Source organism: Bombina bombina, chromosome 3 (assembly GCF_027579735.1).
Source record: "Bombina bombina isolate aBomBom1 chromosome 3, aBomBom1.pri, whole genome shotgun sequence".
Taxonomy (NCBI): Eukaryota; Metazoa; Chordata; class Amphibia; order Anura; family Bombinatoridae; genus Bombina; species Bombina bombina.
The window spans coordinates 1,013,346,394-1,013,363,778 of record NC_069501.1 but is presented as its reverse complement, the minus strand read 5'-3'; the positions used below and the strand labels follow the sequence as shown (position 1 = coordinate 1,013,363,778).

At 40.8% G+C, this 17,385-nt stretch overlaps 1 protein-coding gene across 2 annotated transcripts in view; it reads left to right on the top strand.

The window, feature by feature from the left end:
- ARHGAP9 (Rho GTPase activating protein 9) overlaps positions 1-17,385 on the top strand; it is a 343,366-nt gene that overhangs the window by 117,664 nt on the left and 208,317 nt on the right. Inside the window, exon 1 of one of the 2 annotated variants that reach the window (XM_053708185.1) lies at positions 12,452-12,524. The exons of the other annotated variant lie outside the window; for it this stretch is intronic. The gene's annotated coding sequence lies outside the window, so the exon portion shown is untranslated. Of the gene's footprint in view, positions 1-12,451; positions 12,525-17,385 lie in introns of those variants that run through there. 2 annotated transcript variants of the gene reach the window in all.

Sequence of the window (17,385 nt, the reverse complement as noted above, 5' to 3'; positions counted from 1 at the left end):
CAAATTGATCCAAGTGGTGATCCTGTACATCCATCCTGGAAATGATGGCAGGTAAAGCTGGATAATTAGCACCATCAGGATTCATGGCCTTTGCGTAATGTCAGGGTGCCAGGAATCAGACTGAGACGAGAAGTGCAAAAATAATCTCACCTTTATTAATAGCAAAAAATAATAAAAAGTCCACAAGTCAAATAACAAGCCAGGAATCAAAACCAGATCTGGTAGTCAGACGAGCCGGAATCAGGAACAAGGAAAACAGCAGAGTCAGGAACAAGCCAGGGATCAGGAACCAGGAAGGACGTCAGAAAGCCAGGTAATACACAGGAACTCTCACAAATAGGTCTGAGACAACGCAAAGGCAAAGCATACTGAACAGAGGCCCTTTAAATAATAAGTGATGACATCACAATTCTGAGACTGCATCCTGTCTCACATGGATGATGGACACCAGTCTGGCCATAAAAGGAAGTGCAGGATATGAGCAGCATCCCCCACAATGCACCATAGTCAAAAAGAGAGGTGAGTAAAATTTCTGCCAGCAGCACATGGCAAACAAACAGGGAAAAAACCCTGACAGCATATTTTGTGCAGCTGTCATCTGCACTTTGGTGAAGACTCCGAAATTTTTCCCTGTAGAATTCCGGAGTGAGGTTAAAACTTTTTAATAAGGCTGTTTTTATGGCCTCATAGTCCTGGTCATCCTCCACTGGAAGTGAAGCAAATACATCCAGTGCTTTACCCTTCAGACGAGGCGCTAAATAGCGAACCCATTGCTCTGGGGGCAGCTGATACTGCTTGCATACCTTCTCAAAGCCCCTCAGAAAAACATCCAAGTCAGTGTCTCTTTCCAACATTGGAAAATACTCCAGACGGGGCCTGTCTGTTGCTGTTTCCCCCGCGTTCACTGGTTTGGGGAGACAGGCTGGTTCTGTTCCTCTGCATAACCTCCAGCTCATGTCTCCGTTGAGCATTCTTTTCCTCTCTCTCTCTTTCTCTTTCTGCAGCCGCTCTCTCTTTTTCTCTCTTTCTTTCTGCAGCCTCCCTCTCTTCTTTTCTTTCTCTCGCTGCAGCCTCCCTCTTTCTCTCAGCTGCTTCTTGAAACTTGAGGATCAATTCAATTCTTAGTTTGGGATCAGCATCCCCCAAGTACCTTAGTGTTTGTAGCTCAGACTCATTTTCACTCACAGGGGTAACAGCAGTAGGTATAATCTCCTTGGTTACCAGTTCCACAGTAACCCTCTCTGTGCCTGTTTCCTGCTCTGCTGGAATGTCATCTGCCTGCTGCAGTTCCTGGACCAACTGCTCCTTTGTTTTGCCAAAAGTTGCAATGGCTCTCTCCTGACAAATTAGCTCCAGGGATTCTTTCGGCATCTTTCTATATGCTTCCATAATGAGAGTAGCAATGAATAAACAAGAGGAAGGGAAAAAGAATTGCTTCTTTGCACTGTATGTCTCTCTAATTAGGCACTGAGTTCTGTCTTTGGGAAATTACACAAAAACATGCAATTTCTTTTGGTACTATACAAATAGCTCTAAAAAACTCTAAATATCCCCACCGCTGCCAGCAGTTTGTGATGAATAAAACCTTCTCAACGTCACAATAGAGGGGTGTGGGCATGAAGGGGCTAATGGCACACAGGTCTGGTTCCCTTAACCTTGCAACTCTGCAAAAGGACCTTAAAAGGGACACCTCATTAGTCCCCAAATCTTATCCACACCACTCTAATTAACAATTTCCCTGCTGCTGCCACCAAAACTTTTAAATTTAAGGGGAGATTTGGGGAATCCCTATAAACTCACACTATTTAACAATTAGGTAACGTGCCTTTAAGCTTGTCTCAAAAGGAGTGTGAATTTGGATATTAGAGCCCAAAAGACAGAATTAGATTTTCTACGTGTTTAATAACAAAATATCAATACAGGTTACACAGTGCAAAATTATAAAGACTTTTAAAAAAACATACAATTGCAATGCTACAGTTCTTCAAAAATAAAATGGGACATGAAAAGAATTACACACAATATCTAACTTATTACCAAGTTCCTTTAGATATGTGGAGAATGCCGGTCCTGATGTTAGTGATTTGGTCCCCAGGGCAGTTCTGCCCACCAAGTCTTTCTGTTACATATTTAAACCAAACTTTCTTTGTCTTGTCAAAGACAACACCCTGGTTATAATTTACAATGAGTCCAGCCAATGCAAACAAGTCTTAGCTCCCACTATCAGTCTCCAAGGGGAGGAGCGTACTGCATTCCTACACACAGTTACACAAAAAAACGCTAGGCTAAAGAGTGGGGGGAAGGGAGGGGGGTCTCAGCTTACAGCTTTCCTGAAAACAGATTTCACACAAAGACATAACAGTTCACCTTAACCCTTTCCAGGCTGAGACAATGGGGGGTAGTTATCAAGCCGTCAACCTCAAATACGCTGGAATTCCGCAGCGTATTTGTGGCGAGGCTGATTCGCCTTAGTTATCAAAGGCTCGAGACCGGCAAAAGTAGAATTTTGTGACGTAAGCTTCGATCCGCCGGACTCAGTCCGACACAGATCGATTCTTACGTCACTCCAGATGTTCCGCACACAAGTGCGGCACATTCTCACTACTTTGCTAGCTATCAAAAAACTAGCAGGTACGCTCGGCACTTTTACGGCCCAGCGTACCTGGTTTTCAATCCGCCACCCCTGGAGGCGGCGGATCCCATAGGAATCAATGGGAGTCTGACCATAGCGAAAGTACAAGTTCGCTGCTGACAGACATCCCATTGATTTCTATGGGAGCTGTCTACACCTAACACCCTAACATGTACCCGAGTCTAAACACCGCTAATCTGACCCCCCCTACACCGCCGCAACTAAATAAAGTTATTACCCCCTAAACCGCCGCTCCCGGAGCCCACCGCAAGCTACTCTATACATATTAACCCCTAAACCGCCGCTCCCGGAGCCCACCGCAACTATAATAAATGTATTAACCCCTAAACCGCCGCTCCCTGAACCCGCCGCAACCTATATTAAATGTATTAACCCCTATCCTGCCCCCCCTACACCATCGCCACCTATAATAAATTTATTAACCCCTATCCTGCCCCCCACTACGCCGCCGCCACTGTAATAAAATTATTAACCCCTAAACCTAAGTCTAACCCTAACCCTAACGCCCCCTAACTTAAATATTAATTAAATAAATCTAAATAAATTAACTCTTATTAACTAAATGAATCCTATTTAAAACTAAATACTTACCTTTAAAATAAACCCTAATATAGCTACAATATAAATAATAATTATATTCTAGCTATCTTAGGATTTATTTTTATTTTACAGGTACCTTTCAATTTATTTTAACCATGTACAATAACTATTAAATAGTTATTAACTATTTAATAGCTTACCTAGCTAAAATAAAGAGAAATGTACCTGTGAAATAAATCCTAACCTAAGTTACAATTACACCTAACACTACACTATACTTTAATAAATTATTCCTATTTAAAAATAAATACTTACCTGTAAAATAAACCCTAAGATAGCTACAATGTAATTAATACTTATATTATAGCTATCTTAGGATTTATATTTATTTTACAGGTAACTTTGTATTTATTTTAGCTAGTTAGAATAGTTATTAAATAGTTATTAACTATTTAATAACTACCTAGCTAAAAGAAATACAAAATTACCTGTAAAATAAATCCTAACTTAAGTTACAATTAAACCTAATACTACACTATCATTAAATTAACTAAATAAACTACCTACAAATAACTACAATGAAATACAATTACATAAACTAACTAAAGTACAAAAAATAAAAAAAGCTAAGTTACAAAAAATAAAAAATTAAGTTACAAACATGTTAAAAATATTACAACAATTTTAAGCTACTTACACCTAATCTAAGCCCCCTAATAAAATAACAACCCCCCCCAAAATAAAAAAAATCCCTACCCTATTCTAAATTACATAAATTTCAAAGCTCTTTTACCTTACCAGCCCTTAAAAGGGCCATTTGTGGGGGCATGCCCCAAAAAGTTCAGCTCTTTTGCCTGTAAAAGAAAAATACAACCCCCCCCCAACATTAAAACCCACCACCCACATACCCCTAATCTAACCCAAACCCCCCTTACAAAAACCTAACACTAATCCCCTGAAGATCATCCTACCTTGAGTCGTCTTCACTCAGCCGAGCCACCGATGGAACTGAAGAGGACATCCGGAGCGGAAGAAGTTAATCCTCCAAGCGGCGCTGAAGAAATCTTCCATCCGATGAAGTCATCATCCAGGCGGCGCTGAAGAAGTCTTCGATCCGGCCGATGTCATCTTCAAAGAGGCGCTGAAGAGGTCTTCTATCCGGGCGAAGTCATCTTCCAAGCCGGGTCTTGAATCTTCCTTCCGCCGACACGGAACCACCTTCTTCACCGACGGACTATGACGAATGACGGCTCCTTTAAGGGACGTCATCCAAGATGGCGTCCCCTCAATTCCGATTGGCTGATAGGATTCTATCAGCCAATCGGAATTAAGGTAGGAAAAATCTGATTGGCTGATGGAATCAGCCAATCAGATTGAGCTCGCATTCTATTGGCTGTTCCGATCAGCCAATAGAATGCGAGCTCAATCTGATTGGCTGATTGGATCAGCCAATCGGATTGAACTTGAATCTGATTGGCTGATTCCATCAGCCAATCAGATTTTCCTACCTTAATTCCGATTGGCTGATAGAATCCTATCAGCCAATCGGAATTGAGGGGACGCCATCTTGGATGACGTCCCTTAAAGGAGCCGTCATTCGTCGTAGTCCGTCGGTGAAGAAGGTGGTTCCGCGTCGGCGGAAGGAAGATTCAAGACCCGGCTTGGAAGATGACTTCGCCCGGATAGAAGACCTCTTCAGCGCCTCTTTGAAGATGACATCGGCCGGATCGAAGACTTCTTCAGCGCCGCCTGGATGATGACTTCATCGGATGGAAGATTTCTTCAGCGCCGCTTGGAGGATTAACTTCTTCCGCTCCGGATGTCCTCTTCAGTTCCATTGGTGGCTCGGCTGAGTGAAGACGACTCAAGGTAGGATGATCTTCAGGGGATTAGTGTTAGGTTTTTGTAAGGGGGGTTTGGGTTAGATTAGGGGTATGAGGGTGGTGGGTTTTAATGTTGGGGGGGGTTGTATTTTTCTTTTACAGGCAAAAGAGCTGAACTTTTTGGGGCATGCCCCCACAAATGGCCCTTTTAAGGGCTGGTAAGGTAAAAGAGCTTTGAAATTTATGTAATTTAGAATAGGGTAGGGATTTTTTTTATTTTGGGGGGGTTTGTTATTTTATTAGGGGGCTTAGATTAGGTGTAAGTAGCTTAAAATTGTTGTAATATTTTTAACATGTTTGTAACTTAATTTTTTATTTTTTGTAACTTAGCTTTTTTTATTTTTTGTACTTTGGTTAGTTTATGTAATTGTATTTCATTGTAGTTATTTGTAGGTAGTTTATTTAGTTAATTTAATGATAGTGTAGTATTAGGTTTAATTGTAACTTAAGTTAGGATTTATTTTACAGGTAATTTTGTATTTCTTTTAGCTAGGTAGTTATTAAATAGTTAATAACTATTTAATAACTATTCTAACTAGCTAAAATAAATACAAAGTTACCTGTAAACTAAATATAAATCCTAAAATAGCTATAATATAAGTATTAATTACATTGTAGCTATCTTAGGGTTTATTTTACAGGTAAGTATTTATTTTTAAATAGGAATAATTTATTAAAGTATAGTGTAGTGTTAGGTGTAATTGTAACTTAGGTTAGGATTTATTTCACAGGTAAATTTCTCTTTATTTTAGCTAGGTAAGCTATTAAATAGTTAATAACTATTTAATAGTTATTGTACATGGTTAAAATAAATTGAAAGGTACCTGTAAAATAAATATAAATCCTAAGATAGCTAGAATATAATTATTATTTATATTGTAGCTATATTAGGGTTTATTTTATAAGTAAGTATTTAGTTTTAAATAGGATTCATTTAGTTAATAAGAGTTAATTTATTTAGATGTATTTAATTAATATTTAAGTTAGGGGGGCGTTATGGTTAGGGTTAGACTTAGGTTTAGGGGTTAATCATTTTATTACAGTGGCGGCGGCGTAGTGGGGGGCAGGATAGGGGTTAATAAATTTATTATAGGTTGCGGCGGGTTCATGGAGTGGCGGTTTAGGGGTTAAACTATTTATTTAGTTGCGGAGAGGTGCGGGATCAGCAGGATAGGGGTTAATAATTTTATAATAGAGGGCGACGGTATAGGGGGGGCAGGATAGGGGTTACTAGGTATAATGTAGGTGGCAGCGGTGTCCGGGAGCGGCGGTTTAGGGGTTAATACATTTATAAGAGTTGCGGCAGGGTCTAGGAGCGGCGGTTTAGGGGTTAATACATTTATAAGAGTTGCGGCAGGGTCTAGGAGCGGCGGTTTAGGGGTTAGTAACTTTATTTAGTTGCGGGGGCCTCCGGGGGCGCCGGTATAGGGGGTAGAACAGTGCAGTTTAGTGTGAGTGCTTAGTGACAGGCTAGCAATAAAGCTGGGAAAAAGCCGAAGGGCAGCGAGATCGGATGAGTGATAACTGTCACAGTCCGCTGCTCATCGCCCCGCGGCTTTTTGACAGCTTTATTTGATAACTTAGGCGAACGTATTCAAGGTCCGCGGCGGCGAAGGTAGGCGAGCTTAGGCGGACGTATTGGGCCGGCGAAGCCAGAAAAGTAGACGGCTTGATAACTACCCCCCAATACCACCTCTGCTGGGTAGCCAATCCAGGTATCAACTACTTCACATGATTGTATCATGACAGAAGGCACGGAGGAGGGCGGGAGCATGAAAATCAGAGGAGGTAACCCATGAACGCTCCTCCGGACCGTAGCCCCTCCAGTGAACCAAATACTGTACACGGCCCCTGGACATACGAGAGTCAATAATGCTGTTGACCTCATACTACTCATGGTTGTCAACAAATATAGGAAGGGGATGAGGCAACACAGGGGTAAACCGATTACAAATCAATGGTTTCAAGAGGGAGACATGAAAAACATTGGAGATGCGCATTGCAGGAGGAAGGTCAAGAGCGTAGGCCACAGGATTGACCCGCTGGAGTATTCAAAAAGGACCAACATAATGGGGAGCCAGTTTATTGGAAGGCACACGAAGGTTCAAGTTGCAGGAGGACTGCTAAACTCTCTCACCAACCTGGTAGGAAGGCGTGGGCAGACGCCTACGATCAGCCTGGAACTTTTGGCGCTGCAACGATGAAGGCAGTCCTGAATCTGCACCCACATGGAACTGAGTTGCCGGAGATGGTCCTCCAAAGCCGGAATACCCTGAGACATGAATGAATCGGGCAACAAGGATGGTTGAAACCCATAATTCGCCATGAACGGGGATAACTTAGAGGAAGCATTATTAGCACTATTATGAGCAAACTCTGCCCAAGGTAACAGTTCAGACCAATTATTGTGGTGATCTGAGAGATAGCAATGGAGGAACTGTTCCAGAGCTTGATTAGACCGTTCCGCAGCCCCATTGGATTGAGGGTGATATGCAGAGGAGAAGGAAAGCTGGATCCCCATTTGAGCACATTAGGAACACTAAAATCCGGAGACAAACTGGCTGCCCCGGTCCGACACTATCTCCTTGGGTAACCCATGTAAACGGAAGACCTCCCAGGCAAAAATTGAAGGAAGCTCCTGAGCGGTAGGCAACTTCTTCAAGGGAATGCAATGTGACATTTTGGAAAACTGTCAACCACCATAAGGATAACAATATTGCCATTGGAAACAGGGAGCTCGACAATGAAGTCCATGGAAAGATGTGTCCAAGGATGCTCACCATTAGCAATAGGTTGAAGAAGCCCCACAGGAAGACGTCAAGGAGTCTTATTCTGTGCACAAACTGAGCAGGAGGCAACATCACAACAAAGACCTGGCCACCAGAATTGTCAAGTGACAGACCAAATCATTTGTTTCTTGCCTGGGTGACCTACGGCTTTAGGATAGTGGTAAGTGTGCAAAAGTTTAGTTTGAAGACTCTCAGAAACAAAACACTTACCACTAGGTTTCTCAGGAGGTGCATTGGTTTGTGCAGCCAGCATCTCCTCCCCCAAGGGAGAAGTCAAATTAGTACGTATGGTTGCCAAAATATGGTCAGGAGGTATAACTGGAGTAGGTACAGACTCCTCCTTGGACAGAGGCGAAAATTGTCGAGAGAGGGCATCAGCCCTAACATTCTTACTACCAGGCAGGTAGGATACCACATAATTAAACCAAGACAAAAATAGCGCCCATCTGGCCTGTCGGGGCGACAAACGTTTTGCTTCAGATAGATAAGTTAAATTCTTGTGGTCAGTAAGAATGAGCACTGACATGCTAGTACCCTCGAGAAGATGCCTCCATTCCTTGAGTGCCAAAATTATGGCCAGTAATTCCCTGTCACCAATTTCATAATTGCACTCTACTGGAGACAATTTCTTAGAGAAGAAACCACATGGATGCAAGGACCCGTCAGGCGTAGGACGTTGAGACAAGAGGGCACCTACTCCAGTCTCAGACGCATCAACCTCAAGAACGAAATGCAGGACAGGGTTAGGATGAGCCAGAACTGGAGCGGCAGCAAAGGCAGTCTTAAGACTATCAAAGGCCTTAATGGCAGTTGGTGACCAATGGAGTGGATCATTCTCTTAAGGGTCATGTCTGAAGTTTTTAATAAACTTTCTATAGTAATTGGCGAACCCCAAAAAACTTTGAATAGACCGAAGACCAACTGGACGAGGCCACTGCAGAACTGCAGATAACTTGTCAGGATCCATAGAGAACCCTGCAACGGAGATAACATAACCTAGGAAGGTTATTTGAGTCTGATGGAACTCACATTTCTCGAGTTTGCAAAACAGGCCATTCTCACGTAGTCTCTGAAGAACCCGTGTAACATCAGAACAATGAGCCTCAAGTGTGGGTGAGTATATGAGGATGTCGTCTAGGTACACCACAACACACTGTTACAACATATCTCGTAGGACATCCTTAATAAATTCCTGGAAAACAGCAGGAGCATTATATAGGCCAAAGGGCATTACACGATACTCATAATGCCCGCTCCTGGTGTTAAATGCTGTTTTCCATTCGTGGCCCTCCTTGATCCTAACGAGATTGTACGCTCCTCTCAAATCAAGTTTAGTAAAGATTGTAGCTCCCTGGAGGCGGTCAAAGAGTTCCGTAATAAGCAGAATAGGGTAAGCATTCTTAATAGTAAGACAATTAAGACCCCTATAATCGATGCATGGTCTTAACTCGCCACCCTTTTTCTTCACAAAGAAGAAGCCAGCATCTGCAGGAGAGCAGGATTTGCGGATGATCCCCCGTGACAGAGCATCGGCAACATACTCCTCCATAGCACAATTCTCCACAACAGACAGAGGGTAAACCCGGCCCGAGGAGGAATGGCTCCGGGTTGCAGGTCTATGGCACAATCGTAAGACCGGTGAGGAGGCAACGTACCGGCACGCACCTTGTAAAAAATGTCTTGGAACTCTCGGTACTCCTCTGGCAATTGAGATACCGAAGAAGTGCACAAGACTTTAACTGGTTTCTGAAGTGGAAATACATTGTGGAGACCACGACAAAATTTCGGACTTGCGCCAGTCGAGACTGGGATTGTGCTTTTGGAGCCAGGTATAACCCAGAACAACCGGAAAATGTGGAGAGTTTATCACCTGGAACTGGAGGGTTTCAAAATGGAGAGCCCAAACAGCCATGGATAATGGAACTATTTCGTGAGTAACGAGTGTGGGCTGAAGGGGCCTGCCATCAATGGCCTCAATAGCAAATGGATCAGACCTAGGCAAAACAGGAATTGAGTGCTTTGATACAAAAACACTGTCAATGAAATAGCCCGCAGCACCGGAGTCAACAAGAGCCTGGGTGATTATGGAGGAGTCCACCTAGGAAAGGACAACCGTGACCAAAGGTTTCTCCTTTAGCGGTTCCGGGGACGAGGATAAACCACCCAAGGTCTGCCCCTGACAGGACCTTAGGTGTGAGTGTTTCCCGGCCGTGTTGGACAAGACTTCAAAAGGTGGCCCTTGCGTAATGTCAGGGTGCCAGGAATCAGACTGAGACGAGAAGTGCAAAAATAATCACACCTTTATTAATAGTAAACAATAATAAAAAGTACACAAGTCAAATAACAAGCCAGGAATCAAAACCAGAGCTGGTAGTCAGACGAGCCAAGTCAGGAGCCAAAGCGAATAGTCAGACGAGCCGGAATCAGGAACAAGGAGAACAGCAGAGTCAGGAACAAGCCAGGGATCAGGAACCAGGAGGGACGTCAGACAGCCAGGTAATACACAGGAGCTCTCACAAACAGGTCTGAGACAACGCAAGGGCAAAGCATACTGAACAGAGGCCCTTTAAATAATAAGTGATGACATCTCAATTCTGAGACTGCATCCTGTCTCACACAGATGATGTATACCAGTCTGGCCATAAAAGGAAGTGCAGGAAATGAGCAGCATCACACAGTATGCACCAGAGTCAGCAAGAGAGGTGAGTAAAATGGCTGCCAGCAACACATGGCAAACAAAACAGGGAATAAACCCTGACACAAATGCTTTGCTGAAATCTAGATATGCTACATCAACTGCTCCATCATGGTCTAATACTTTTGTTACACAATCAAAGAAGTCAATTAAATTAGTCTGACATGAGCTCCCTGAAGTAAACCCATGTTGATTTTGATCCTCTAAATTGTTTGTCTTTATGTAAGTCATAATTATTTCTTTTAAGAGACTTCCCATTAATTTCCCTGCTACTGAAGTTAAACTAACGGGCCTGTAATTACCATATTCCTCCCTACTGCCCTTAAAATGAAGAGGTACTACATTTGCTATTCTCCAATAATCTGAAACAGCTCCTTTTAATAGTGACTGATTAAACAGATTCATTTTTGGGGCATTATTTCTTAGAGAATTCAGAAAGTTCATCTCCTGTGCAGTCTGCACTTTCATTTTTCTGCAAGCTGGAGAATATTTTGATCATCAAGGCCTAGAAGAGAGCCTGCAATTTTAGCACCAGGGCTGGTTGATATAATCTTACCCAATATTGAACCTATTGTGGTGTTACTCTAGTAACACTAACTAATTTAGTATACGATCCATTGAAAGTCATTGGTTAATTTTTATCATTATAACTGTAAGAAGATCATATGTATTTATGGAGTTAACAGTCCTTAAAGAGACATAGAGCATGCACATTTCTTGACATCACTGCTACTTAAAGCCCTACATGATCAACAAAAAAGTACTGATAAATTGTGAGATCAGTATTTTTGCAAACACATGTACAGTACATTGTAAAAATGCTTGCTGCAAAATGTAGCACTGTTTGTTTTTTTACAATAGTCAAGAAAGGTTTAAAAAAACCAAAATGACTTTATTATAATAAGTAAAATCACTCATTTTTTTTTATCATGTTTGTACCATTTGAAGATACTGATTTAGGCAAAATGCATGCACATTCTCATCCCATACATCCTAGTTACGATGCATTGTATTAGTGCAAAACTGCAAGCTACACTACACATAAGTCATATGATTATTTATATAGTGCTCTTATTTTATTTTTATTTATCAATGTCCATTTAACCTTTTTATTAAATTCATTTATATCTGCCTCTCGTCACATCCTTGAGTTGAAACTGACTTTTTTTTATAATTAACTGAGCAGTATCTGTGCCGTCACTGTTCACCTCTTGTCACATAGAATGAATTCCACTGTGAAGGATACATTTAACATGAAAATGTCCTCAAAATGTTAAAAAAATGTCTACACTAACCTAAGCAATAACAATTCTTTGTTATTGGTGTTTGTATCTCTGCAAAATCCCAATGGCCGGCCCTCATTCATGTCTACAAGGAGTCTGAGACATCTTTCACTCCTAGCAAGATTATTACTGTAGCAAAACATACATGAAACTATTTTACTCTTTAAACATTTACATTACCACTCACATGACCTATGTACAGTATCTAAACATGTAAAATGATAATCATTTTATGACAAAAATCTATAAGTTGTAAATATTAGTAATCTGTTTTTAAACAAACGTTTCTTACAACATATTTACACAAATATATTTCCTCACAGCAACGAGTATCAATTTAAACGTAACCGTATCCGTGCAGAAATACTTTATCATGTTCAAATAATTTGATCCATTTGCATAATTGGTTTTCTTTAAGTCCCTTGAATACATAAAGATTGTGGAATCTTTAACAAACTTAAAAACTTAACCTAAGAAGATTGCTGTTTCAGAACATTTTCTTCTAATGTCTTGCATGATGTGGTTCCTCTTTTGGGGAGGACAACAGGATATAGTGATATTGTAATAGTCATCTGGCTGAAATACACAGCGTGCATGATAGCCGAGCTCTGGACACCGTTGTGTGATATCATGTGCAGATCCCTCTCAAGGATAACCTGCTGATTTGTTTAAACCTCACAGGTAAAGGACAGACTTCCAAATGTCTACTTGGTTTCACATAGACTGATGCTGCAAGTTATCTTTAATGTGGTAGAGTGTTAAACAAAATGCTTTTATTCTCCGGCTATCAAGAATAAGGGGCCATGATCTCAAGCTGGAGATTATTAGGTTGAGGAGTAATTTGCAGAATAACTTATTTACAGAAAGGGTAATGAGTTCATGGAATAGAGCAGTGTTTCTCAACCTTTGGTTGTCCTACCTCTGGGAAAACAAGGACCACAGGCAAGGGGTACACAGAAGTGTTAGAGATGTGATGAATTGCTCCTGACACTGCAGTGCTTTTTTAAACAATTGTGTGCAGTGCAAATACCAGGGTTCTGATCTAACTTGCTGCTGCATTGAGTCTGGGGGTTAATTCGGGGGAGGGGCATATGAAGCTAGCCACTGCAGGGCAATTTGGAAAGTAATATTTTTATTTATGAATGCACATTTCAGTGATTGTCAATTAGTGCTTCTACATAAATTTATAGAAATGATTTAAATGTTGCAAACTTTTAAATAACATATAGTGCCCCTTTAACTGTTGAGCATAATGTCCCTTTAAATTTACACTTGAGAAGGAAATGTGGGCAGACTTGATGGGCTTTCTATGTTTTTAACAATGGGTATGCCTGAGCTAGACAAATACTAAGAATCAGGGAGCCATAATTCCTGGAATTTGACTTCTGCCACTTAAAGGGATATTCTAGCCAAAATTGGAATTCACATGGATGCTTTTCGGTTTTGAATAAAAGCATTTTTGTACTATAGATGTATTAGCAAAAATGCTTCTATTAAAAGCTATAGCTTTTTAAAAAAGTGTATTTAAGTATGCACCGTGCCCCAGCATTTTAAACACAACACTTGCTCATATAGCATAAGATGCTTGTACCATCTGGTGATGGCTCAATTTGTTAATTGCTGATATGATACAAGCCCCAATGGTGCTCTGAGCAGCTGCAGTATTTAAAATGTTGGTGCACTGAGAATATCTAGCTATGCTTCACATGCACGTGCAGAGAAAAATGTTAGCACTAAAACAGTGATAACTTTTACTATTACACTTGAAATTAGTTTTAACTCTTGGGGGGCGATTTATCAAGCTCCCTATGGCTCTCGATGCCCCTTGTTTCTGAAGGCTCGCCGGAGACAGAAGTCTAAAGACCGCTGCTCCATAACTTGTCGAATACGATCGGGTGGATTGACACCTCCTGCTAGCGGCCGATTGACCGCCAATCTGTAGTGGGCGGCAATTCACCAGCAGTTCAAAATAACTGCTGGTGCAATGATAAATGGCAACAGCGTATGCTGTCGCCATTTATCAATGTGCAGCGGACATGATACGCTACATCATATCATGTCCGCTCGCACTATAATAAATATACCCCTTAGTGTATGCTGTGCAAAATAAATATTCAGCAAGGGATTATTTATCAAATTCTAGGTTAATATATGATGTTGTAGAGAGAGTTATTATTGAGTGCCAAATAGTGGCAAAGAGTGTTTAAAAAAGAATAGCATAAAACAATAAATGAATTCCCTTTGTTAATCCCCATGTCCACAACAGACATTATTGTTGCAGATAAAACTCTAAATTCTGTTCATTTACGATTGTGACAAGTGAATATTGTGAAATTTTCAGTTACATAATGAATAACTAGAAATAGGACAAAGAAACAGAGCAAAATATCCTGTTTGAATGTTGCCATACTAAGGGTTCATAATTAAACTGATTTCCTGTAATAGAGGTGTTCAACCTAAAGCTCGAAAGCCTACGTTTGATCCACAGCTTTCGGTGTAGTCTCCCAGTTCCCAGATTGTATGATGTTTGTGTCTGAAGAGCATCCTGTTATACACGTTTGTGATCCTGCACTACTCAATTAACCAACCCTATTTGCAACACACCAAAGTAATTTGAAGAAGATGTCTGAGTTGTGGGAAACGTTTGAACCTTGTTCCAACAAGTTGCTCATTCTTGCACACTATCTGCGAGCATCCAGTATTAAAGAGACATTGTAGTCTTCTTCCTGTATTTCATTTAATAATCTCTTAGTGTGTTCACCTGCCACTCCATGTTTGAAAATTAGGTAAATTTAACTGCATGTAGGAATTATGCGGTATAACAAGCTGATCGTATCATGTCGGATAGGCATTTAATAATTAGGCCCCTATGTGTCACTTGTCATATTAGTTCTGACCACTATTTGACTGACCTGCAAAAAAGCAAAATATATACCATATGGTTAGAGAGGACATCTACGGAGCTGAACTTACTAAACTATACACAGCAACACTGCACGAAAATGAAAATATGTATTGTCATTAAGTGTTGATAAAAGTTATCTCTTTGGTCCTATAAAACTCCCAAGCCCATATTCTCCTAGGCCTCACTCCATGAATTTGTGTGTGTGAAGTAAAAAATGCAATAAAAACAGATTTATTATTATGAGCAATTACGCTTTAGCCTCCTTTCAATATATGTGGTTGAAAGCCCTGTATAAGAATATGAACTCAGAGGTTTCACACAGGTTTCAATAATAATATATACTGAAATATCTTCTGTAAACAAATAGACCATATTTATTTATTTATTTATAAAATATTTTACCAGGAAGGATACATTGAGATTTCTCTCGTTTTCAAGTATGTCCTGGGTCCACAAAACATTGCATTGATACAATAGGGTACAATAAAATTCAAAAACAATAATAATACACAATAGATGCAAAAATTTTACATAGAACAGGGAAGAAATATATAATCAACCATGACAGGTGCATTCTGTTTTGAGATATGTAGATATGTAGAGAGGGATCTCTTAAAGGATATTAGGCTTGGGGAATGTTTGAAAGTGTGCGGGAGGTCATTCCATAACTGTGGCGCTCGGTAGGAAAAGGAAGATTGAGCTGCTTTCTTTTTGTATTGAGGCAAGCTAAATAATGTGCTGGTACTGGATCAGAGGTTATAGGAGGTAGGAATAGCCGGGGAGAGCATTCTGCTCTTGTAGGGTGGGAGCTTCCCAGAAAGGCTCTTAAACACAAGGCAGGAAAGATGGAGGGTGCGTCTGGATTCCAGCGTCAGCCAGTGTAGTTCTTTTAGTATGTCACAATGGTGGGTCTTGTAGTTACATTGTAGCACAAAGCGGCAGAACGAGTTATACAATGTATTAAGTTTATTAAGGTGAGTTTGCAGTGCAGGTGCGTATATTACGTCCCCATAATCCATGATAGGCATCAGCATTTGCTGTACAATCTTTTCCTTTACTGTAGGGCTGAGGCAGGATTTGATTCTATACAGGGCACCTAGTTTTGGATAAAGTTTAGATGCAAGTTTTTCTATGTGGAGGCCAAAACATAGATTGGGGTCTAACAACATACCCAAGTATTTGAAAGAGTAGACTGCGGTAAGCGTGCAATTGGATTTTGTTTTGATGCGTAGATGGGAATTTTGTAATTTGTGTAATTTAGGCCCAGTTCCAAAGATCATTGTGACAGTTTTGTCAGTGTTTAGGAAGAGTTTGTTTTTTGAGATCCACTTTTCTACCTCTGTGAACTGGTCTTGGAGCACTGCTTCAAGCTGCGGCAGATCAGATTTGTTTGCATAGATTACCGTGTCGTCTGCGTACATGTGTACAGTTGAGGATTTGCAGACATTAGGCAAATCATTTATTAATAATGTGAATAGTAGGGGGCCGAGAATGGAACCTTGGGGAACACCACACGTGACTGGGAGAGGGAGAGAGTCACTGTTAGAAACAGAGACATATTGTGATCGATCCGATACATATGATCTAAACCAGGTTAACGGACGATCAGCAATACCAGAGTTTTTTAGTTTGAGCAGTAGTATGTCGTGGTCCACTGTGTCAAAAGCCTTAGCAAAATCAAGGAAAATAGCTCCAGTTAGGTCTCCTTGTTCCATGCCAGTTTGGATGTCGTTGCAAACTTTTAGGAGGGCAGTTGTAGTGGAGTGATTCGGTTGAAAACCTGATTGATCAGGGGTCAGATAGTTAGAAAGTTGGTAATACTCGCATAATTGCATATGGACGCATTTTTCTAAGAATTTTGACAATACTGGGAGCAATGATATAGGACGATAGTTAGAAACCAAGGTTAACTCCCCACTTTTATGAATAGGCACTACTCTTGCAGTTTTCCAGAGTTTGGGTATGTAGCCAAACACCAAGGATTAGTTAATTAGGGTTGTGACAGGCTTACCAATTGCCGGCGCACTGAGCTTCAACAGCATTGCTGGGATTTGATCAGGTCCAGACTGGTTTTTCATTTTTAGATTATTAAGGTTTTTCTTAACGACATTGATGGATACAGGTCTAAAATTGAACTTCTCTATATTGGGCCTTTGCTGTTTTAGTGGGGCCTGATCCACATTTGTAGCTTCAGGATGCGTGCCATTTATTAGTTTGTCAATCAGGGTGGTGGAGCATCCGACAAAATAATTGTTAAAGGCATTTGCTACTTCTAAGGGGAGTTGCAGGTTTTGGTTATCCACATTGACAGTGGAGGGTTGGGAGTGGATTGGTGAATTTTGTAAGTTATTTATGAGTTTCCAAAACTTTCTAGGGTTAGATATGTTATTTTTCAGATTTTCACAGAAATATTGGGCCTTAGCCAATTTTGTTTGTTTAGTGCATATATGTTGCCATTGTCTATATACACAGTGATAATTCATAGAGCCAGTATGCTTGAACTTTGACCACAATGAATCCCGATATTGGTACATTTGAATGAGGTCAGCTGTGATCCAATTCAAGTGTGCTCCTTTTACTCTCACCTTACGGAGCAGGGCATGTAAATTCCAAACTTGTAGGAGTTCAGACTGAAAG